Genomic DNA, 24,531 nt, shown 5'->3' with positions numbered 1-24,531 from the left:
CCATGTCCATGTTGTCGGCTGCTTTTGGAAAACTCCCAAGTAAGTAATCCATATAAAAGCATACCGTCAGTCCACAAACAGCACGGAAAAGTTTTTTATGCTGGTTTAAGGAGATTTGCTGGCCAAACTCCGAGATTTTTACCTGCTAAATCCTCCAGCTCGTAGGAGGATACACCTTTTTTTGAGACAATTTTTGCCGGTAAGTATTGTGGTCCAAGTTTAGCATTGTAAGACTCGGGTGCATTCGACAACTTCATGTTTCGACGGTACACCATTTGTCCCGTTTCAAAAGGTTTGGAGAACTTTCGATGACGCAAGTTGTACTGATGTCGAATGCCCTCGCTTGCCTTTGCCAAACTTTTGACCACAATCTCCCGGATTTTGTCTATCTGTTGGTGTCTTGTTTCTAGGTCACCCTCACCGGGAATCCTGCTGAAGTCATCGGCAGATGCCATTTCACACCCGTGTATAATGAAATGAGGACTAAACCCAGTGGAGGAATGAACGGTAGTATTTAGGATGCGCTCCACATCCGTGATGTGGACATCCCAGTTGCGCTGCTCGTTTCGAGCATATGCCCGGCTAGCTCAGTCGGTAGAGCATGAGACTCTTAATCTCAGGGTCGTGGGTTCGAGCCCCACGTTGGGCGCCAAATGTAAGTAGGGGTTTGCCCACTACTCGGGTTCTTGTTTGCCCGGCGTATCCTTCTTTTCAGGGCGGCCTAGGTGCCTCTACAGAATTTCGGATTTTCGTCACAACAAAAAAAAAGTAAAAAAACAAATAAATTTAATTTTACCGTGTTTATTTCCTCCAACTCTCTCCACTGCTGCTGCTGCTAATCTGCTACTGCTGGGCGGAAAGGCGGGTGGTCTCGTCCGACCGGCCGGGACAGCAAACGGCCGAGTTCTCCCGATTTGAGTTGACTGCTCCGGCAGCGGTCCTTCACAATTAGCTAGGGAGGTGAGTTTAGCTCCTTTGTTGGAACCTCCCTAGCGACGATGGCGAATTATCGCCGGATCTACTCGCTCCCCGCGAGAGATCCCAGAAGTCACCGCAGTGTACTTCCCAGGGAGCACCTTTGGCCACCCTGCTTCGCTCTCCTTGACGTTTAGCTGTGAAGGAGAGCTGATCCTTCACAGCGAGAGCGGAAAGGCGTCTTCTGGGTCCTTTATGGTTAGCCGGGGAAGCGAGTGGCTCCTTAACGCTTAGCTTCCCTAATCGGCGACCCGACACCAGACCAGAGTTCTCGAACCACGAGCCGGTACTTTTGCGGGAATTTACTTCCGCACACACGCGTTATTTGGCGGGTTGGACTTTCCAAAAACAAACCGGTCACTACCGAAAACAAACCGAGCTGCAACGTGGTCCGAAACTAACTAACTTTTTTATGTAACATAATGCTCACCTGCGGTGAGCATTATGTTACATTTATTTTCGTAAACAATACACTCTACGGAGAGAGTACGCACGAAAGGGTATATTTCCACCCAATGCTAAATTGTTACCCTGACGGGTTACATCCTGAAGCGAATTGCTAACTGATCGCTATGGGTGTAGCCTTCGTCTACCCTCCATTTCATGCCTGGAACCAGACTCGGGCTGGCAAATGTTACGTCAATCCACGCCTCCACCCCGTTTCTACGGAATGTACTAGCGGAGCCATTATTAGCTAGCACAGTATCGAGTTTCGCAAGCGCCTCCATTAGCGCTTGGCCCTTGCTATTTGTACAGCAGCTGCCCCACTCCACTGCCCAAGCGTTAAAGTCTCCCGCTATGACTACCGGTTTCCGGCCCACTGGGTCTGACGAGAGCCTGTCGATCATCTGGTTGAACTGTTCTATGGGCCACCTTGGTGGAGCGTATCAGCTGCAATAGAACACACTATTGATCTTGGCAATCGCAACACCCTCGGCGGAGGAGTGTATTACCTCTTGAACCGGGAACCGTCCCGTTGTACAGATTGCCACCCGTCCGACACCCAATTGCCGTTGCCGGCAGGGATGTTGTACGGGTCTGACAGGAGGGCGACATCGGTCCTCGACTCTGAGACCGACTGCCACGGCAGCTGTTAGGCTGCTGCACAATGGTTAAGATTTAGCTGTGTGACGTTCACGGCTTCTTCTTATTTGCCTCACCGAAGGGACACGAAGGTCCGCCCATAGCATGATTACGGGCTTGCTTCTTAGCGGTGCAGATAAGGCACTTGTGCGCCTTAGTGCAACCCCGCTCCTTATGCCCCTCCTCGCCGCAGCGACGACATAGTTTGCTCCTGTCTATGCCCTTACACTCGTAGGATTTATGGCCGGACTCGAGGCACCGATAGCACCTATCCACTGAAGGCAAGCCGCCTGCTAATTGGGCATACCGACCAGCCGATCTTCAGTTTACCTTTCTCGGTTACATTTTTGGCATCCGCCTTCAGTAGCCTGAGGTAGGCTACTTGGGTGCCGGAGGGTCCCTCTCTAAAACGCACAGAGGCCCGCTCGATTGTCACGTCGCATTGCTCCTTGACGGCTGCGACGACATCGTCTGCGGTCATGAACTCGTCCAGATGCTTGCACTGGAGAGTCATTTCCGCCCCTAGCGACCTGACCTGGGCGCCTTCAAAAAGGACCTCTTGGGTCAAGGCCTTGTACACTGCACTAGATTGTGCGCCTCACTTCAGCACCAGAAGCATTTCTCCTGTGTTGGTGCGTCTCACGCTACGCACGTCTTGCCCAAGGGCCGAGAGGCTTTCGGCCGCCCTCATGGGTGTGTATATGCATATGTATGTATATGTGTGTGTAAATGTATGTATATGTATGTATATGTATGTATGTGTGTACATGCGTGTATGTGTATGTATTTTTTTATAGAGCAGCAAAAAATATTCAGGAAAACCCTGAGACCTGAGGGAAAATGTACAAAACCCCCAATGTCTCAGGAAACGGGTTTGGGTTGTCATCGCCCGACCCGCTAAAAAACCACTCCTCTTGCCCAGAACCTGATTCCTCCCCGGCACTACCTTTTGGCATTACTTTGGGGAGGGGTTTTTATGTGCATAGTACACACTCTAATTCAACTACTTACTAGTTCGTTTCTTCCGCAGGGTTACAGCACCATTCCTCTACACACCACCAATTCTCCACCATCCACACAGATTGGCAATTTCTGCATGGCAGTCAGAAAGCTGGCTGTGAGTCAAGACTTAGTGCTCCTCCTCTACGAAGACAACCTAGGCGGCAAACTTCAGACTGTCTAATTCACCGAGCCCTTCGGCTCCCTTGTGCCAGTTAGCACCGCAACTCCCTTCTCGCACCATTCAGCGCCGTTTACTCGTTGAGCACCAGACTAACCAACCTCTAACTATGAAATAAAAAGTCAGAATTGAATGAAATTCATCAGCAGTCAATGGCATTACTGTATAATTCATTTGAAATTAAGTTTGTAAAAATCGGTAGAGAATTCGCTAGGGAATAGGTGTGACAATAGCTTAGGAACTTGGCGAGTTCCCTGGAGGCATCATGAACCGTCATAGGTGGCCAATGTGGTCAAAGCTGATTTGATTGATCATTAGTGATCCAGACTCACAAACTAGAGTAATGTTGAAACCATTTTAATATGTTTTACGTCATTTGGACATCACGGTTGGACCAGTTTATATGGGATATTGCTGTGTGATCGCACTCTTTAAACCGTAACTCTAGAACCGGAAGTCGGATCAACTAAAAATACAATAGCAGCCAGGCTTGTTATTTGCTCACACAATGAGCCACAAAGAGCGAAATAAACCGATTAAAAATAAAGCAGCACAAAAACACTGCGATGTGCAGAACGACCGCAGAAAGAGAAACTTTAAAACGAAAAAGAGTAAAATCTGTGCACCAAGAGCTGCACAATTTCGTTCAAAGAGTCACCTTGAAGAGCCACTTTTTGTGCCTCCCCTCACTGGAAAGCATGGAAAGCAGGTAAGAAGGCGAATCAAACTACAATTCAGATAAAGTTTGATCGGAAGAACGTTTTAAAAATGTTGTTTGGTTGCCTTCTCTACTTACGTGCGCGTGGGGCCAAGATACACTAAAGAGCCTCTTTATTTCTACTCTTTGTGGCGTTGCAGCCATGCAGTATAATACACGTGTGGGAGCAACACGCATCGGAGTGAAGAGGTTTATTGTGAAATAGAAGAGCGGTGGTTCGCATGAAAAGTGCAAAGAGCGTTTGTTATTCTTCTCTTTATTTGCTCTGAGGTACATAACATCCCTGATAGCAGCTTATGGGAGCGTTATACCTTTCAGATGAAAGTTTGTGAAAATCGGTTCAGCCATCTTTGAGAAAATTGTGAGTTTAAATGACACAATCATACATACACACACAGACATTTCCCGATCTCGAGGAACTGAATCGAATGGTATATGACACTCGACACTTCAGGCCTCGGTTGAAAAGTCGATTTTTTCAGTGATTGCATAGCCTTTCTTTATATGAGAAAGGCAAAAAAGGGTTCGGGGAAAAGCCATAACTTCGCTAATTATCAATATATTTTTATAAACTTTTGCTTGTTTATTTCACTGAAAAATAAACCACCAAAATACTATAACAGGGTGGCGATTCCTGGGAAAAACGTGGAAAATCAGGGAATTTCAGGAAATTTTAGTTGACCTGGAAAAACCTGGAATTTTCAGGGAATTTGTATTCAAATCAGGGAGAAATTTCGACCTGGCGTTAATAATTTTTTATAAATGCGACTGGAAAATATTGGCTCAAATATTCGGTTGAACGCACTTATTCCCTTCAACACATTTTATACAAGGGAGAATAACTATATATTCGATCCATCTCACAATTACAACTTCTCACAACCATGGTTATATGGGTCATCCCCCGTCAGATTTACAACCAAAATTTGAATTCGTTCCAAATTTTTTTCTTGCATTCTTTAGCTTAAAATAATTGACACATATTTTTTGTTTTGGCTGAATATGATAACTTTTTCAAGTTATTAGATTTTTAACTTTTGAAGTTTATAAAAACGAACACTTTTGAATCACTGATAACTCGAAAAGTATTTGATGCATGGAAAAAATATTATTTACAAAAAGTTGTTTTTGCATGAGCTTACCGAAAAAAAAAACAAAAAGGAATATTTTTGTTATATAACTTATGAAATCTGCAATTATTATAATTATTATAAACAAATTGATTAAATATCAAGAATCATGTTTAATCTTTTTTTTGTGAAAAAAATCTGGAGTGGATATCAAAATACTATGCGAGATATTACAGTTATAAACTGAAGACAATCCAATTTTACACTAAACGACCAGTGACCTGTTATAATTGTATTATCTCATGATGTAATGGGAGATCCATTCCGATTTTTTACCTAATCTAAATGATTTCAAAAAATTATAAAATGCTTTTGGTTCAACTTAAAAAAAATTGCTTCTAGTATTTGCAGAATACATAAGTTACATAGCAAAAACAAATATGCATTGCAAAAATATTTCGATGAGTTGAAGCGAAAAGGCAACTTTTAATATTTAATGTTTTTTCTACAAATTGAATAGTTTCTGAGTAGAAAATTTTATGATTCCAGTGGATACTGAGTAGGTGTAATTGCCTACGGGTCCACTACCCCCCTTTTGGCCTTTCATACAGTGGTATGCTGAGTGCAGAATTGTAACGAATTTTGAGCGTACTGTTAAGTGGAGTCGCATGCAGAGCAAGACTCGAGCTAGAATGGTGGCTACCAACATACATACATACAAATTGAATAATTTCTGAGTTATCAGTGATTGAAAAATGTTCAATTCAATAAAATTCAAAATTTTACAAACTAATAAATTGAAAAAAAGAATCGTATTCATTAAAAACAAAACTAAGTGCGAACAATTTTCAGCTAAAGATAGCAAAAAATCATATATAATATTTAATACGGATGCCAAATTGATTTATCGACGACCTTGTTGTGATTCTTCTGACTCTGACATATAAGTACGCTTGGTGTGCACAGGCCGTTTACTTTGACACGGCTCAATGCATTAGCTTGGCCGAACCGTAGGTATTTTTTTAATGTTTACAAATTGTAGACGAAAAAGATGGGTCAATAATGTTAGAGATACAGAGTTGTAGAGTAATTATGCCTATTAAATCGAACATATTGTTGATAATCTAGTTGCATTTCCGAAATAATAAAGCAATAAATTCTTTAAAAAAATGCCGATTCTTGAAATAAGTCTTCGTGACCGTATAACAGTATATCGCACTGTAGCTGATCTCTTGTTTTGCGGCAGCTTGTTTTTTGCTTATATGACCACTTTTGGGGTTTGTAATCAACTAATTCTCAACGGTGTAAACTTGTTTTATTCAAGCTCTTTCAAGTACTAGCCATAGAGTTAATTCTAAGCGCAACTCAATTCCACTCGCGTTAAGTGCTAGTCCATAGCGGCATTAGGTAACGCACAGCTTTCATATCTGACAGACAGAATTATTAAGCAACTAAATAAAGTTGTGAAGACCGCTCCGGGGTCAAATTATCAGATAGATGACGATTGTTAACAATCTCTGTGGCAAACCCAAGAATTTTGACATCCAGGATTCTTTGAAATTTACAAATAGTATTTCAAAGCTGGGACACACCTCCAGGACCGGTTGTCTGGAAACAAGATCTCATACGATTATTGATTCCAAACCATCTACGAATATTTGAATATGTTTAAAATTATAATAGTAATGACCATTACCCTGTCAATCTGCTAAGCGGTAGAAACGACCAAAAAGTTCCCCTCAGGCCCATTTACTTCAATTTTATCTCATTAAAATTTATGTCTAATGATGTACTATGATGTCACCAAGTTTCAGGTTCTAGTTATGGAAAGCAAATTGTAATTTTAAATGAAATCTGGAAAGGTACTCGCGTACTATGTCGTTACCTAACGGTTAAACACTCAACTCCGCCTAAAAATTTAACGTTTTCGATATGGGTTTCCGTATATAATAGAACTGTATGAGGATGACTTTCGCAAGCTCCAGTTTCAATATCGCCTTCCGCTAACAGACGGGCGGATACGGCAATATTTAAAATCAACAAATAGTGTATTTAACCAGCCTCCCTTTTGCTGCGAAGCTTCACTCATCTCACAACGTGCTGCTATTGCCAGATTGCATTAAAAATCGCTTTATTTATTTGTTTGTATTTATTATATTCCAGGATGGAATTTCCAACTGACCTTTTCACTGCCGTTCAAAGCATAATTGTCGTATGTATAGAGGGAGGCCCTTATTACGGGTATCACTTCACGGTGAAAACGAAGTGAAGTGATCAGCACCCTATTCCGGGTGTCACTTTCGTGATAAAATATGTAAGAGTTCATCCGAAGTGACAACTTGAATGAACTCGGTGTTATTATGAACGTTACGCCACGATCGCTTTGTCGAAAAAAATGACACTTTTCGTGTATTTTTTTCCACCATCATTTTCAAAGGTGAAAAGCAGTCACGCAGAATGAAGTAAGTTTAAAGTTTGAATTTTGTATTGTTTTTTATTATTTTTGTTAATCTTTGTACACTTTTTAGCAGGAAAAAGACGGAAAAGCGACAATTTACCTGCCTCGTTGGTTTATGGTCAACAATCCCGAACTAGCTAGAGGCCAGCAAATATATAAGTTCGAGGGAACCGGTTAATTCTCTCTGGTGGACTGTTACGAATTCGCTGAATAGCTTGTGTTCTCCCACCCCTGCCGTTGCAGCCTTGCAAAAGGTAAGTTGGGCACTTCTAATTGAATTGTTTGTTCTATAAATTTATTTGCTGAGTTCGATGATTCTTGAAGCATACAAATGCTCTATTTTTTGCTGGTTTTTGTTTTGCTTGCTGTTTTTCTCAGGTCTGGGCCGACAAACAACAGCAGCTGAAACGTAAGTTGCAACACAATAAAGGTGAATTAACGGCCACTGGCGGTAGGTCAAATACATTGCACTCGTTCAATGATTTGGAGAAAACTTTGAATCGCCTCCTTGTACTTGAGAGAACGGTTAATCACAATGGTAAAATTTCGAGCAATTACGAATTTATCTAGCATAAATAACCCTTTTTTCTAACCTAGGCTCTGTTTTTGGAACGCCATCATCACACAGTACAACAGTCCAAGAACAAAAAGATGATTCAAGCAAAATTCAGGTTTGACCAACGCATGACAACGTAGAACCTAAAACAAGTCAGCTGGCAAGACATGAATGATAACGAGCAACCAAGGGTACTCTCCGGAAAGCTCTCTTCGAAAAGCATACTAACGATCTCAACAAGATCAAACGTCATGTAGCCGAATACGCCCAATATTCTTGTAAATCAAAGGGCAAATTATGTTGGACAGCCAAAACCATAAAACTCAGCAGTTGCAATATCTGCTACAGTTGCTCTAGTAAAAAATGTTGAAGTTTAACTTCGAAATGGGACGAACAATTGGTAGTAATGACGACTAAAACTTTTATCCAATGATTGACAAAAATGATAGTAACGACGAGTGAATATTTTTACCAGTGTTTCAAAAATCACTCCAATCAGCATGCGTTGAAAAAACCATAGTTTGACAAATCATTTGAATCCATGATTTCATCACGCATGGTTTTTTGGCTCCTGAGGAGTGAAAACCGCTAAGGAATGAAAACAGGTTACTAGATTATAATGGCAGCATACAATTTAAAAGCCCGAGCTCAATTTAGATTTTCAATTTTCGTTTTATCAAACACAAAAGCAAAACAGAACCTTTGTACAGTTTATGACGACAGCTTCTTTTTCGATAGACCTCGAAGGTCAGCACGCAATGATTAGCGTACACGGCTATTACAATAATAAATAGTACACCTGTTTTGCATCCTTCCACAATACATATGAACTTTTGGATTTCATCACTCCAGCAGATTTTTTTTACACCGGATTTGAGATATGATTCTCCGAGATTATTGTTATAACAATATATTCGTTAAAGAAAATTAAAGTGAAAGCAAATGACTTGCTTCAATATATACATACTGCTGGGATAATTGAGAAATTAAACGTGCAAATCTTGAAGACCTGTTAGCAAAGTTTGAAATTAAATTCGGTCTATAAGAGGCGACAGAACAAAAATCACAAACCGGAGTGGACAGAAGGAGCCAAAACCAGGAGTGAAAACCTAAGCGTCAAAACCTACTTGGTTTGCTATGATTTTTTTACTCACTCTTAGAAACGTGCATAACAATGATTGGATTCCACCGCTCCTTTTGAAACAGGCTCCTTGGTGTAAAATGTGTGGTTTATTTGAAACACTGATTTTTACAAATATGAGCATTATATTACTATCTACTTCCTTAATTATATTTTTGACAAAAGCTGTTGTACAACCTCCTTGTTCTGAAGACACACGTTTTAAATAAATATCCGTTTAAGGAAGTTAGAAAAAAGGTTGAAAATCATTTCATATCACAACCAATCCTCTTTTCTATGTTAACAGGAAAAATATAACTATTAAATCTTACTTAAACATAAAATCAAAGATTTAATAATCCAAATAATTTAACATTTTCAACCTAATATTTCCAAATAATAATATTATAAAACAAGCTTCAAATGGACATTGCACTATTTAATAAAACGATTTTACGTTCTTTTATTCCCCCATTTTTGGTTATAATTATTGATAAGTGCTGACAATAATATTGCTGTCATTCTTGTCTTAGTTGTTTCCACTGCAAGAGGGTGAATGTTTTGACGTTTCTTTGAAAAATGAGTGAAGCCAACATAAGCTGGCTTCCTGGCTCGGATAGTTGCCAAAAATGACAGCGAACGCGCTTTAAGCAACGTTCACATCACTAGGAGCCAATGTTGTTAACTCGAAATGAAGCTTATCGAATACAAACTTCATTTTGCGTTGCGAAGCACGGTGCTATTCGTAGATTGCATACTAACGATTATCATGTTGCCTATAGGTAGCTCAACTCATCTTGCTTGTGAGATAGATGATCGGGAATGAACTTTATCTCTTATGAGTTCAGTAAACCAATAGCATGAGAATCGTTATTGCCGGCCACGACCATCTTCACCGATACTTAGGATAGGGTAGGAAATGTTGATGTAATACCTACTTAAGGAAGGCCCCCGACTCAGCGACGCTTCCATAGATATTACGGAGTTGGATTGAAGGACAGGTACAGGTCTAGGATTCGCCACAAGCAGGCAATGCGACCACAAAATGAATATGTTTTATGCAGTGGGATGGTTAATCTCCGAGTACACGTATACTCAGAGCGAATACAAAGCGAATACAAACTTCATTTTGATGTGCTTAACTGGTATTGAGGTGATAAAAGCATTCGGATTTTGTGGAGGAACAACGATGAAAGAGAAAGCGTGATTTCTCATATATTGTTATTAATTACTTGTTTTGAATCCAACTTTTAAACAGTGTCGTACAGTTCATGTGAACAGACCTTGGACATTTGAAGCGTAGCTAGCGCTACTGGCACTTGGTGGCAGCTTCAGGCAACAAACAGTTTTCACGGGGCTGTTCCACTGCTATGCCTCCGCCCGAATTCTTTCCAGTTAGAGTATTCAAGTTCACCACATCCAAGTGAGAATGAAGACGAGTTCACCTTATTAGCGACAATCCACTGGGCAGGTTTAACGGGACCAGCCGGCTTGACACCGGATTCGGACAGTGTGGAAAAGGCTTTCACCGAATACACGCTCGGCATCACGTTTTGAGCTGGCACTATATTTTTTGCACCCTTGGGGGGAACGACCGTTCCCACCTTGAACACTACGCTGGAAACCATCTACCATATTCCGTTGCTTGGCTGACATAGCGTTTACCGTACGTTCGTATCCGTCGGATTTCTTAATGCCCGACTTAGTGGTTCCTGTTGAAAGTAAAGCAAAGATTGAACAATTTCTTCAACATCAGCTTGTTCACTAAAACACCTGGTAACCCCGGAAATTCCGCTGCACTGGGCTCTTCCCCCCATTGCAATTTTACTACTAAAGCCTTCTTTAATGATGGTCAATCCTGAACCTTCCCCACCTTCCGACTCGAGGGCTAGAAGTTCTCTTTCGTCCTGGCCAAACCTGCAACACCAAACACTCGCTGTCGTACGGAAACATTAATATTTCGGAACACCGGATTGGCACCGGTTCCCCCGTATATTCTGGACAGTTTGGCGATGTGCTAACCATGCAAACATAAATGAAATATTAATTAAATTAGTCATCACAAAAACAAAAGTATAAAAGTAAAGCACTTACCTAGGAAGAAATTACTCCAAAGTAAAATAAATAAGTGAACTTTTACTTTTAACAAATAATTCTCGTCACTGTCGGTATCAGAGCACAATACAACACAAAACAAAATTTCCTACAGGCATCTTTCCGCTAAAAAAGGAAGCGACAAAAGCAGCATGAATAACTCTCCAAGGTTATTCCGAACATCACCTCACTGTCACTCTCACTTCACGGTGTTCATTTTCATCACTTCACTTTAGGTGATAACGGTAATAGGTAGAAATAAGTGAAGTGACGTGTAGGTGAAGTGAAAGTGAACGTGAAAGTGAGAACGGTAATAAGGGCCAAGGATTCCAAAATTATTTTAACAAAATATAAATACGTCAGACTATTAAATGGCATAAACAGTGAATTTTTTATTAACCTCATTGTACGTTTTTTAACGTTGCCGTGTACTGCCGATCAGAACGCATCACTGAACGCAGAAATCATGTAAAATTTATGTGAAAACATTCATAATTATTTTCCATGCAGTTTTTCACATAATTCATAAGTGCATATCACATAGATATTCCTGATATGGTCACGATCACATTCATTGGAACATTCACATACATTCTATGGGAAATACAATTGATTGTTATTGGTATTTGTCAAAAAAAATTGAACTGAAATACCAATGAGGATTATTGGTTTCGATAATAAATTTCAAGTGATTTTATTAATAATACTAAAATGAATTTATTTCTAGTTCGGTTACTTTTTTTATTATTTTTGATCATTTTAGTTGTGGATGAACAATGTAGCTGATGTTAAAAATCATTTACATATTGATAAAGGTTTCCTGTAATGCTTCCAGAGCCAGTGGTGAAGTGTTCCTGATTCCCAACAGTTGTTGGCTTCCAACAAATCTGGCGCTAGAATTTGAAGAACAGTTGCTTTCTGTAAAGAATAAATTGGGAAGGACGGAGTGCGTCACATGGTTAGGATTCTATAAATTAAACATAAAACTTACATTGCGTTTCCTGCAGCATTGAAGTAATCAAAGACGGCCTGGATTCAAAATCGTCGATCCAAATGGCTGTAGCACTTCAAGTGACGCCTGTCAAAATTTTTTCATATGTGCATATCGCATAACAATTATCTGACAACACAGATACCCACCGTTAACATACAATGTATCGTATTAAACAATGAATATTATTCGTGTTCTATGATGATCAGTGGTGCAAATTTTCATTTTCAAATGCCAACTTTCTATTCAATCAAACCCAACCATGATTCAAATTCAAAGCCTCCCTCAATCATTCACTTTCAAGTTGGCGGGATTTTCATAACTGAATCGTACGTCTTCATTTCAAATTGATGCTTTTTCATTCACCAACCAAAGCTGTCATCTGCTCTGTAGAGGCCAGTTTAGGTTAAATGTCGTCATGTGTTGCATTTTCAAGCTTACATGGACAGTAAGAACTATGTTCAGAGTAGTTTTGCTTGAAAAACCTAGTCAATACCCCAGTAAAGAGATATTCACAGGGTCAATGAAATTGAAAATGAATGGAAAATGGATAAAAAATAATGGAAACGAACAACTGCGAATTGAACATAGTAGGGCATGATTTGAGAATTTTTCCTCCTTCAAGTTCAAAACAAACTGTTGAAAATTTGCAGCTCTGATGATGATCGTTGTGTTTTAAGCACATGATTTTCAATGGATACACATAATATGAATGGGATTGTCATTATTGGTAAGCTATGTGATATTTTTAATATATGTTATGAGATTTCTTGGCTCAGTGCAGTAATGCAAATGGCAACATCATGTTACCGGAAAAAGACAAAAATATGACATGCTCCTCTTGCGCATACTTCGTTATTTTCAAACCTCTCTTCGGCTTTCTTCTGGGTCAATATGGCTCTCTTTGCTCGCAATATAGATGGCAATAAATGAGCTAGTTTTAATAGGTAGGAAAGACAAGCACCGTCGAACTATATTTACCTGTATTTTAATTTCTCTGTTCTTTCCTTCTCTCTACACGCTTAATTCCAATTGCTCATCGAAGAGTTACCGGAGAGCATTTGGATAAATCGAATCGATTATCTCATATTCAGATCAAAGTTGTTTTTGCGAATTAAAATCAAAACTGCAATAAGAATTGTTTTGATTCTTTTCTTTTATATATCGCTGTGAGAATAAGTGGGATCATTTTATTCCTTAATATAAATCAATAACATGTTATCACGAATTATTGCCCATATATCTGTCGTATCTCACATCAAAGAAAGTGAATAACAAAAAAAATAGTTTTTTTTATAGGATAGATAGATTCAAATAAATAACAATCGGATGTAGATCGTAAAATGCACTATTTTATAAATTTTCTTATTTTCACTCCCAGTTTACAAATTGAATCAGAATGTTAACTGCTTACAAAGTAACTCTACAAATACCCTAAGCAAATATTAAATAAAAGATTTTAAATATACGCATTTTCCTATATGAATCAACTCACATAAAACATCCAAATAAAAATATTTTATAATTGATTGCGAACGCAACGGCGATCAATATATTTGTTCGTAAAAATATATTACTACGATGCTCAAAACTTTCATTTCTGTTTATTTATAAAATCGTAGAAATTTTGTTAGCAAATAAAATCGTTCCAATCTGCATTGATTCATTACAGAAATATGCAATCAGCAATATGAAATATAACACTTGTGATCATTCTGTCAAAGTTTAATTTTTTGTTTGACCTTTGTTTACTTTTTATTTAAGCTTCGCTGAAAAAACATGTACAATTTTAATTCGCAGAATGTGATCTAACCTTTATTTATAATCGATATTTATTCCAAACTTGTGAAAATTAGCTTGAAACGAATATAAATATTCTCCCCCCGTGTCGACAGGTATCGTGTTCAATTAGAATGATATTCACAGTTCATTTTGAATTCAAATTGAAATATTTCAACCATTTTTTTAATTAAAGTTTGAAATAACTATCATGGCACCAGTTACAAACGATGGTTCAATCAAATGTTAACACTGAAAATTTATCATCTCGCTCTTACATATGCTAGGCCCATTAGTTTGACACATATTGCCCGGGTTTAAACCTGTCAAAGTAATGGGATCCAATATGCTAGAGCGAGACCCCATGTTTCAGTCCGTGAATACATGGAGACAGTAGCGCTTTGCTCCCTCTAGTAGTTATAATCTCTTTTGTTCAACCACTTCAAACTTATTTTCTTTTGTGCATTAAATATTATGTCACTACAAGAAGCTGTACATCATCGGCCAACTATAAGCTATACATCAAGTTAAAGTTCTAAGTTCAGAAACATATCAGTTACATAATGACAAAATTGTTCTCACACGCTATGGAATGAGACATATGACGAAGAAATGACTTCCCCAGGTACCTTTAGAGTCAAACCAGACCCCGAGATATTTAAATGTGAAAACCTGATTGCCGAATCACGCTTGCTAGAAAAAACAACCAATTCATATATATATATATATATATATATATATATATATATATATATATATATATATATATATATATATATATATATATATATATATATATATATATATATATATATATATATATATATATATATATATATATATATATATATATATATATATATATATATATATATATATATATATATATATATATATATATATATATATATATATATATATATATATATATATATATATATATATATATATATATATATATATATATATATATATATATATATATATATATATATATATATATATATATATATATATATATATATATATATATATATATATATATATATATATATATATATATATATATATATATATATATATATATATATATATATATATATATATATATATATATATATATATATATATATATATATATATATATATATATATATATATATATTTTACTGTGTTGACGGAGTAATCAATTAATTTTTATGTCTGATCACAAATCGACATATTTTTATGTGTAATATCTGGTTGTGCGAAAATATTTTTAATTTATGTAGAGTGAGAAAGTGGTCGCACAAAAATAAGTAACAAGTGCTGTTAATCTGTGGTTCGGAAAAGGAGATATTTGTAAAATTTCAGACTCCATAATCGCTGCTAAGTGTCTGTTTTGTTAGCCTTTTTTGCCCGGGCAGTTCTAGCCAACCGTGTGCTCAGTGCGCTACGCCTATTATTGATGGTCATGCGAGTGTTGAATGCTTCGGTCGATGTAAATTATCGATCCGTGTACGTTGTCTTACCGGGGCGACGGAAGAAGAAATAGTGCTATTGCAGAAGATAAACAATGCCGTGTTCGTGTGCGATGCGTGTCTAGCGTTGAATGAGTTCAAGGATAGGCACAGTGAAAAACGATTAGATGAAATTGCCAAAAAATTAGATAATCTCGCGGGTGTTATGGAAATGGCAAAAAATTTCAAACAAACAGTGAAAAAGATAGTATGTGAAGAAATAGTGCGAATTAATAAACGGCCGACAGACGCTGGTGGAGATAAGGATGAGCTGCCTCGACGTATACTTACGCGATCATCTGCCAAGCGGAGGAAAGTGGATGAGTGTGAAAACCACATCGACGAAACGCCAAAAATAAGCTTTGCGGATGCGGTGAAAGGTCGAACCGACAACAAAACTCTAGAACAAACCAAGAGAAAGGATTCCTTTCCAAAGCCTGACCCAGTAGTCATCATAAGACCAAAAGAAGGCATACAGGTTGACGATGCGCGTGCTGAGCTACGAAGGAAAGTGGATGCTCGAAGTGTGAATGTGAAACGAGTGACTAACGGCAAGAATGGTGAGGTTGTAATTGCGCTGAACGATGATGAAAGTGTTGAGATGTTGAAGAAACACGTAGAGCAAAACATGGACGGCAAATACGATGCCAGCGTCAGGGAGGATTTAAGACCCACTATCAAACTAGTCGGTATGAGTGATGTACTAGATGCAAATGAGCTGAGAGAAACATTAGTGATCCAAAACGACGTCTTTGAAAACCTGACGCACTTCAAGCTTCGAAAAGCATACCGCAATGAGAAATTTCAGTTCAACAACTGCAGCGCTATCATTGAACTCGATGCTAAAACGTTCACCGCGGTCATGCAGAAAGAAAAACTTAATTGCGGGTGGGACCGATGCAGATTTCTTGATGGACTGCAGGTGACAAGATGCTTTAAATGTTGCGGATACAACCTGCCCAATCTGCAGTGAAAACCACCCCGTGAAAGAATGTAAATCCAAGACGCAGAAGTGTGCAAACTGTGAAAATCTCAACATTAAGAGAAAGCTTACCATTGACACAAATCACGCTGCTTGGAGTGTCCTTTGCCCGGTCTACACTAAACACTTAGAAAAGCGGAAAAACATGATTGATTATTCAAAGTAGCAATCATTGTACAGTTCAAAAAATCGTACCATCAACAACATTCATCTGCTTCCCACGGAACTTGCCTGTCATGGCAGCGGCCTTTTCCGGTCAGGTAAAGATAAGGAGGGTATATGTCCTCCCGAAGCTACTCAAGATACTGCGCACCTTAAACTAGATCCACAATTGCAGCATGCCGACGGGTGCAATCAGCCCGATTCCATCAACGACGTTCTTTTGGTTTCTACGGAACTTGTATGTTATGGTAGCGACCTTTCCCGGTCAGGTAAAGCTAAGGAGGGTATATGTCCTCCCGAAGCTACTCAAGATACTGCGCACCTTAAACTAGATCCACAATTCCAGCATGCCGATGGGTGCAATCATCCAGATTCCATCAACGACGTTCTGCTATCAACGGAACTTTTATGTTATGGTAGCAACCTTTCCCTGTCAGGTAAATGCAATGAATGTATATGTTCTTCCGAAGTAGGACATACAGATGCTGCCTCCGCTGAAAACCCACCCCCATTACAGGTGGACGCCACCGCCGCTCATCTTTATACCGCTCAACCGTCAGGACATTACTTGCAGGAACATCTTAGTATCTACTATCAGAACGTGAGAGGACTACGCATCAAAATTGACGAGTTGTTCATCGCTGTTTCAGACGCCGAATATGAAGTTATTGTTCTAACCGAAACGTGGCTGAATGATCAAATCAATTCACTCCAGTTATTCGGCTCAAAGTACACGGCTTACCGTAACGATCGCGATCCAGACAGTACAGGGAAAAAACGCGGTGGCGGTATGCTTATCGCAGTGTCCAACCGGCTTTCGTCTAAACATAAAACTGCTAGAACCGATCTCGAACAACTATGGGTAGATATTCGCGGGCGGCACTAATATTTGTGTTGGTGTAGTGTATATTCCCCCCGACTCTGCATGTGATATAGATATTATTCAGAAGCACATAGACTCAGCACTTGACATCGCAACTTTCATGCAACCCAACACGGCTCATCTACTGTTTGGTGATTATAATCAATCTGGACTTCTATGGAAAAGTACCTCCTCTGGCTATGCCTTCCCAGACCCTTCTGAATCAACCTTCTCTAGAGATAGTATTGCCTTATTGTAGCTAGTATTGTAAATGAAGAAGCTTCTATTACCTGCACCGTTTCAGAAGCCCTTGAGCCGTTAGTTGCTTGTGACGCACACCATCCTCCTCTTCTAGTAACGCAGATCTGTCCCCAGTTAGTTGTTTATGACGAAATGCTAGATGTCAGGGAGTTCAATTTTTCAAAAACTGATTTCAATAGGCTCCAGAACTCACTGCAGGTCGATTGGGAGACTTTACTGAATTCCGCGATCGATGTAGATGTTGCCGTAGAAAAACTTTCACTGGTCCTAAAACAACTTTTCAAACTACATGTTCCCGCACCACGTCGCCGACCAAAACCAGCATGGTCCAATCGTCAATTACGTAAACTGCGAGCAGCTGCACTTCGGCATTACACCAGCCGACGAAACCCCCTCACAAAGAAAATATGCTTCCTTCCAGTATGTTCCTTTCAAATGAAACATCAAATACCCCAAGCGGCATTTGTGACCTGACCTACTCAGGTGGAACAAAGTCTTCAGGATGTCCCTCATGATGTAATTAATTTAGGCATTATTCGAACTGACGAAGATTCTAACTGCTATGAGAAAGCTAAAGTCTTCAACATCGGCAGGACCAGATGGTATTCCTTCCATTATACTGAAAAGATGCGCAAGTGCATTGTGTACTCCTTTAAGACTAATTTTTAACCAATCGCTGTCGCAATCAACGTTCCCCGTCTGTTGGAAAAAATCAGTTATGTTTCCCGTTTTTAAAAAAGGTGATAAGCAAAATGTGGCGAACTATCGTGGCATAACTTCACTCTGCGCTGGCTCAAAGTTATTTGAAATATTAGTAGGAAATGTGCTGTTTCGTGAGACCAGAGCATATATATCGAAGGACCAACATGCCTTTTTTCCAGGTAGATCGACAACTACTAATCTAGCCCAATTCACTTCGGTCTGTATTAAAAATATTTAAGTTGGATCTCAGGTCGATACTGTATACACGGATCTCAAGGCTGCATTCGATCGTGTAGATCACTCTCATCTACTGGCAAAGATGAAGCGGCAGAGCGCTTCGGAAAATTTTATAGGGTGGCTTAAATCATATCTCGTAAATCGTTCTCTATCTGTAAAATTAGGAAATAACGAGTCATACAGTTTCATCAACTTGTCGGGAGTGCCTCAAGGGAGCAATCTAGGACCTTTGCTTTTCTCGTTGTACTTCAATGACGTTTGTTTTGTTATACCTCCTGGGTGTAGACTTATATATGCCGATGACCTCAAACTATTTCTTATTGTGCGGTCAATAGAAGATTGCAAGGAACTACAGCAACACTTAGATGCATTCTGTAGTTGGTGTAATCGCAACTTGTTGGCTCTCAGCGTGTACAAGTGCTCCATAATATCTTTTACACGTAGAAAAAATCCAGTACTGTAGAACTACACCATCTCCGGGGAATCGCTAGAGAGAATGACAGTTGTCAGAGACCTCGGTATACTTCTGGACTCACAACTGACATTCAGAAATCACTACTTTCATGTTACAGCACAAGCAAATAGAAATCTCGGTTTCATTATAAGAATCGCCAAAGAGTTCACTGATCCATATTGTTTGCGGGCACTCTATTTTTCACTTGTGCGATCTGTCTTGGAAGTTTCAGCACTCATTTGGTGTCACACAAGCATTTGGATCAACCGAATAGAAACAGTGCAGGCAAGATTCCTCCGTTTTGCTCTTAGAACTCTGCCGTAGCGTAGCCCAACAGAGCTACCACCGTACATCGATCGCTGTCGTCTGCTCGATATGAAAACCCTAGCCAAAAGGCGGAACACATTTAGAGTAGTATTTGTTGGGAAGATATTAACTGGCCAAATAGATGCTCCGGATATTCTCTCACAAATAAGGCCATTACAAATCTTTTTTAAAAATTATGTCCAAGTACAAATTTTTTTCTGAAGGGGGGGGGGGGCAAACAAAAAATAAATATTTATTTTAATAAACACAATTTTTTTTTCTTTTTACATTTTCTTTCGATTGTTCTCGTGGACGTTTCCGCAGGGTGATTTCGAGGTTGAGCTATTTGTTTTACTAGAAAAATTCAAGCAAACATTACTGAATCAATCAAAAGTTCACATAGGAAAGGGATGCTAAAGTTTTCGTTTTAAATAATTTTCCGAACAGTGCAATTTCTAAAATCCCAATAAAAGCTTGAAAGTTCTCTAAGAACTTAATGTAAACATTTAAGAGTACATTAAGGTATTAACTTTTGGTTGCTTGAATAGGTTTCGTTCCGTTGTGGCGGCACATGGACCGACTGTACACACAAGGTATGAAAATCGGTCAAAGGTAAACATGCTCGATAACAATGTACAGAAACAGGATTGCAACATTTCACTTTTGGAAAACATTCTGGAATGAATCCAAAGGTAAAGTGTGCGTCAATGTAATTATTCATCTCAGATATGGTTTTCTCTGATATTTTTTTCTATTGCGTATTTCGTATACAGTAGCCTGGCGAACGTACATCCTGTGCATACTATACTTTTTCGAACTCTAGTGGAAACATCAGCTTTGGTTTATCGCTTGTGCTTGAAGACTTGTAGATTTGTTTGCTTGGTACATGATAGTAATTCGGCTCGGTTCCGTGTACATCTTCGAAATCTTTGCATGTTTCTCCATCTTGTTGCGCAGTAGGTAGCCACATCAGGGAAACTCATTTGATAGTCGTACGGATTTATGAAATGTATAGCAATCATCAGTTCATTTTTTGCCTTTTTCATATAAGGAAGACTGTGCAATCACTCTGAAACTCGACTTTTTAAGCTACACCCATCATATACCACTAGATTCAGTTCGTCGATATCTGAAAACGTCTGTATGTTTTATAATATGCTTAAATAGCTTCAAAACTGCATTGGCCCTAGGTGGGACTCACTTTTGTGCCTAACCACTACTAACAGTCCTCACTTTTCTTCCTTCCTTTTGTTCCACGAGACTGCATCGAAGCGTTATATCGTAGGGAGGCTGATTCAGTCTTAAGACAAAATGATACATTAGAGCGGTTTAGCTCCGAACACATATCCAGCTAATCGCAGTGGTGAACTTCCGTTAGCCATTTGGCTCCCGTTTCTGTGAACCATTTAGTTCCTGTTTTCGCGAGCCATCTCAATTCCTCGTCGGAAGTTCTCCCGATACCGATGCCTGTTGCGCGAGTCATTTAGCTCCCAGTTTTGTCGCAATCTACTCGCATAGTCCATAAATCCTACTCAAAGGGCCAACCAGTACTTGGCGAGGACAATTCGGCGATACCGGATGGAGCGTAGCTTCTGGTTCGCTGCTTCCGGTTCGTTGAAAACTCGACGACCCACCGCTGGTGCTTCACTCGACCTACTCGATCTTGTTCCTGACGGTGAAACTAGTCTGCCCACATGCTTCGGTCCAGCGATTTCCGCTGGTTCGTGGTGCCCAGTACACTGGCGCCTCAAGCAAAGCTGTGGTTGCTCTCACAGCCTTCCCCTTACATAATCATCGTAACTTTAAAAGTTCAAATCGATGATATATTTTCCGACCGCGCTGTCTTTCGGCTGCTAGTCATCACCAACTCTGTTTTATGATGGGCAATCGTCTCCGTGTCGAGTGTCTCCTCTTCTAGCGATTGTCCGATTACTTGGAACACCACATCATCCGTGAAGCCGAAAATCGTTATGTCTCTGGGAAGGTTCAGCTTCAATACTCCATCGTACACTGCGTTCCACAGCGTCGAGTCGAGGAACGTCAGTTGTAGTTGTGATTCCCCCTTGTCTGTCTCGTAGATCAGTGTTCGGTACTGAAAGTAGCACTATAATATCCTGCAGAGTTACTCATGCTGTACAGCGAATGGGCGATTGCTTCCCAGCTAGTACTATTGAAGCATTCTTCACGCCTAAGGGAACCACCACGCCAAAACGATATCCTTATCTCTGCTGTCTCCACAGTCCCCACAACCGTTTGGATGGATTTCACTGTAGACCTGCCTATAAGGAAGCCGAATTACATGAGATGCCGTTCTCACGGTCCGCGTACTTCGTTAGCTTGTTCAGGATTACTTAATCTCTCTAACATTACCAGGGATATATTAACTACGCTGAAAGATTTCCATGTTGTCCCGGCATCGGAAGCAACATCAGCTTTTGTCGCTTCCAATTATCGGATCGTTTTGAACATATCCGGGCTCTCATGTATCGCTCCACTTTTATGGCTTTCGCCATCTCGATAAGCTGTTTGTTGGTAAATCGATCTTCATCTTTGTGATCATCCTCCTCACTGTACGGCGAAAATAGATTCATGTTGTGGGGAAAACCTTTCGATGATGACCTCCATCTTTTCCGGGCACCTTTCAGGTGGTGCAGCTGAGCCTTTTATCTTTGTTATGCCAACTTTGTAGGTCTCTCCTAAGGAAATTCGCGTTGGCTTTGTGGCAAGGCTTTCTTGTACAGCTTGACTGCTTTGTTGAGAGCGGTTCTTGCAGCTCGCTTCCCTCGAGCTTTCTGACTTCTTTTTAATTTTAAATATATTTGACACGGCTCAATGCGTTAGCACAACTGAGCCGTGGAGCGCACCTTGGGGGTCATTTGGTCCGTCTTCTCTTGCGTTTTCGTTTACGTCCATGTCATCATCGGTACTGCATTCATCTTGCTCATCGTCGGATGTTCTTATTTGTTGTTTGTGCTTACGGGTCGCTATTGTAAATCCTTCTTCATTGGTATTATATTCCTTATTGGTGGTGTTGGTTGTTGGTTTAGAAACATTTACTGTAATCGTTGTTACTTCGATGTTGGTAATGGCAGTTAGTTTAGTGGTACTGGGACCGATCGTTGTTGAGCTGGTGGTTGTGAATGCCCGGTCTGCAGTCGTTGGTTTACCAACTGGTTGTGGTTTAACATACGATGATTGTATACCGGCTTTGGTCGTATCAGGTGGAATTTCTTTAGCAGTCTCTGCGCAAGGTTTCCCGTGGTGTAGCGGATGATCACAACATTGACAGGTAGGTCCTGGGTGCGTGACTAGTGTTCGTTGAGAATATTCAACACCATGAGGTGATTTGCATGTGAAAGTCAAGTAAGAGGGAATAGGTTTTGTCGGACGCATTCTCACCACACGAACTCCGTTGCGGCGTCTTGGGAAGAAGTTCCTCCAACTATCTGCCTTAACAGGTGGTGCCAGGTCATGTCAACATTTATATACGTTGGGATACTGTATAAAATGTCATTACATTCGATGACGTGTTTCATGTTGTTCTGGGAAGCGAATGATTCTGCTTGACTAATATTTTTTAACATATTCAGTACCGCATGACGTAAATGGTGGAATTGCACCGCATAAAGTACCGCAAGCTACGTTGAACTTCAAGTTCACCTTCAACATTTGCTCCCCTTCATGAATTGATGGTATTACCGGATATTTCGTGTAGTCAACAGCAACACAGTTTGCCCGCATCGTGATATACTTTTGCTTGGCATTGTCACTCATTGTTTGTTCACGTATCACACACTAGGCAGAAGGAATCAATTTTTGCTAAGCGTCGCGCGGGTAAATTTGATTACTTGCCCTGCTATTGCAGCGGAGCGATTTCTAGCTTCTGAACTGAGCGAGATGAGAAACCGAAGTGATCTCCGACTTCTTCTCCAAGCTCGGAGGCAACTTATACGTAAATCGATAATCGTTGTATTGCACCCGGCGACCGTTTCCCATCTCTTGGTATGGTCGCATTACACGCCTTTGTTAGTAGTGCCGTGAACTCGTTCGCATTTAGGTTGAAGAGGATACCCTCAAATTCAAGTTCTTCGACGGACACGTTCATGTGAAAAATCGCTGTTTTCCATCTTCACTCGTTTATATATCTCCCACATATTCAAATTCATGTGTAGTTCATAGTCCTGTTATCAATGCTGTACCAGATCGCTTGGTGGTCGCTGTGGATATATCCTCGCACACTTTTCAGTCCATCTTTCCGGTTACTCCAAGGCTACAAAAATTGACATCGATAATGGATTCCCGGTTCTTCCTGCGGTAAGTGCCGATGATACCATTATTTATAAGATCTATATTTAGCTTTGCTAGAGCATTCTTGATCGCTGATGGCCAGACAAAGTTCTTTTGATTCCAGCGTCTATCTCGAAAATTTCGCATGTTTCTGGTTCTTGGAATATTTCAGAATTAATGTCTCTTCGGCTTCTTGGAAAACGGCTTATTCGATTTTCACAAGCTTAGCCTTAAATGGAAGGTTTGGTAGCAGATTTTGATCTGATCAAGTTCATAAGAATCGCACATATGGCTGCGGAAATACGGTATGAATACTACGATCCCATATGAAATCTTTAAATGTCAAAAACCTTTCGCTAAAGCTCATGTATATTGAATATTGAACCACATATAAATCTCCAGGAGTCTGATTTGAATTCAGGTTGTTTCTTTATCTAAATTATTTTCGAATGCAACGATCGATTATGTCTCTATCGACTGTGGCGTTTAAATGGAATCGATTCAGAAGTCGGTCTGTATTAGCCTTTCCATGAGATGTTTGTTTGATAATACACAGATGGGTCCTTCCTTCCGCGACCAGCAAACGTTTCATTTGATGATGGGATGGTAATTTCTAAAACTACCATAATAGTTTTCAGTTACGAAAAGCAAAACTCTATGGAAGTTATTGTTATATAAAACGTGAAAAATTTTTGAATTTTGAATATTTTAAAAAAAATTATTTGCCCCCTGATTTTTTTCAGCGATTTTGAAGA

General features: G+C 39.7%; 1 protein-coding gene and 1 non-coding gene across 2 annotated transcripts in view; one reads left to right on the top strand and one right to left on the bottom strand.

Moving 5' to 3' along the window:
* Positions 1-24,531, bottom strand: part of LOC131692992 (probable glutamine--tRNA ligase) — a 172,527-nt gene that overhangs the window by 67,131 nt on the left and 80,865 nt on the right. The gene's annotated exons all lie outside the window — the stretch shown is intronic.
* Trnak-cuu (transfer RNA lysine (anticodon CUU)) lies at positions 577-649 on the top strand. Its single transcript has one exon. It is a non-coding gene; the product is annotated as a tRNA-Lys (tRNA).

The sequence above is a fragment of the Topomyia yanbarensis genome, chromosome 3, assembly GCF_030247195.1.
Source record: "Topomyia yanbarensis strain Yona2022 chromosome 3, ASM3024719v1, whole genome shotgun sequence".
In the NCBI taxonomy this organism is placed as follows: domain Eukaryota; kingdom Metazoa; phylum Arthropoda; class Insecta; order Diptera; family Culicidae; genus Topomyia; species Topomyia yanbarensis.
Note: the sequence above shows the minus strand (reverse complement) of the source record. Positions and strands in the feature narration are given on the sequence as shown.